The sequence below is a fragment of the Helicoverpa zea genome, chromosome 31, assembly GCF_022581195.2.
Source record: "Helicoverpa zea isolate HzStark_Cry1AcR chromosome 31, ilHelZeax1.1, whole genome shotgun sequence".
NCBI lineage: Eukaryota > Metazoa > Arthropoda > Insecta > Lepidoptera > Noctuidae > Helicoverpa > Helicoverpa zea.
Window position 1 is genome coordinate 8175471 of NC_061482.1, and position 2040 is coordinate 8177510.

A 2040-nucleotide genomic window follows, 5' to 3' on the forward strand; every position below is an offset into this window, starting at 1 on the left:
ATGAAGTAATTCCTAAATGATTTTAAAAATCATACCATGTTTATTTCACTATGTACATACTTTTGCCTTCTACTACAAACCGTGGCATGTTGGTAGCACTGTCGATATGCATGTAGGTATTTCCCGCTAACAGATTCCCGTTGGCATTTTTGGACAAAAAGTTATGGATCCCATTGCTTGTATCAGGCTATTTCTATAAGCAATATTTTAAACTGATATCGCTGGAAAAACGCCGTCGCCTTATTGACGTACTGCTTGTGGGTGAAGCAATGGCTAATAGAATTGATTGCCCTCAGATACTTTGGACTTTTAGATTTCGTGTACCTTCGAGGATTCCTTTTAGGCCTACAACCACTCTGTCCACCGCTCCCACGAACGGTCGGTGTTTTGAATATCAAACTTTATCTTACCTAAGTAATGTTGCAAACAATATTCAATAGGCTCGTAATTGACAACCCTTAATGTCAAATATACTAAACAAAAGTCTCAAGGCTGTGCGTTGATACATCAGTCAGTCAGGACAAAAGATTAAGCAGTTAATTAAGCATGTTTTGGTTACATTCGGGTAATCTCCTGTATCATAAACATAATAAAGATTAGGTATGTACCACAACATACATTTTATTATGTTTAACATCTGTGATTAATTAAATGATACACACACATGTGAATTTTAAGTTCATTAAGAATTTTTACTTATCAGCGTAGATCCCTACAAAAGGTATCTAGCTCCTACTATCTAATTGGGATTTCTGCTGGACGTAAGCACAACTAAAATTTAAAATGTAACTAACGAGGAAATCATTCAAATGGCAATTATCGATTTTTTACTACTATATTACTACCATCAACAAGGACTCAAATTACGAAAAAAAAACATTTATTAACAAAGCTTCTGAACTTTATTGAACTTCATTACATTTAGTTGGTTCATTATGGTAATGGTTTATGCTGCCGAATTCGGTCATGGCGGCTGTTCTCATGTAAGGAGACCAGCCAGCTGCGTAGGACATATTATAGTGCTCGAGCATTTGCGCAGACATAAATGCACTCACTATTCTGTTACTCTCATAGCCCTAGCGGACGGTAATCCGATACGACCGGAGAGAGATCAGGCGCAGGACCCACATTAACCTGCTTTCCGAGGCACGGGTGTATCAATCACCAACATCCAGACTACGGGCTGCTTTGTGAAAGTTTCTAATTTCGGCCCGACCAGGGATTTGAACCCGAGACCTCGTGCACAGCAGTCGCTAGACCAACGAGGCAGTAATTATGTTAAGTGTTTATTCAATGATTCAACACGTAATTTGTTGTCACTAGCAACTAGGCTCTAGAACTATGTCAATTTGAAGCCCAAACATGTCATAGCACTTTACTTTGGGACAGTCGTGCTCATGTTGCAAGATCTAGGCGTGATACACTAGCCCCTTCATCGTCGCCCTTGTTAAACGACCAATGAAGTAGAAAATTTACGCTGAATATGATAACTCCAGATCCGGAGTGGTCCTCACGAATATAGCATTTGTGCCTTATTTGGTTTTCATGCATATTGGAATGTAGGAACGATAACTGGAAGAGGAAGAGAGCAGATATCTTTCAACATCTGCTCTCTTCCTCTTCAGCAGAGAATAAACGTAAGGTTTTGGGCATGAAAGTAGATGGATAAAGTGGAAGAGGACGACCAAAGAAACGATGGACGGATTGTGTGAAACTCGATATGGTTAGAAATAATGTTACTTGTCGGATCGGATGGAGGCGACTTTAAATTACTTTATTACCAAAGATGATAAGAACTATACTACAAGCATCTTCTTGAAGCAAAGTGCAGACAGATTAGTACAGTTATCAGGGAAATCCACTACACCCGCCACGTCGGCGTCGGTCGCCAGGAAATTCCTAGTGGTGTGTTACCATAAAATGTTTAAGACTTAACAAACACTTAATATAATCATGTAAGTATACAAATACAATTGAAGTGCTTTCAGTATTGTAATTGTCGCAGATAACGGGATTGTAAAAGGTGTGTATAAATATAAT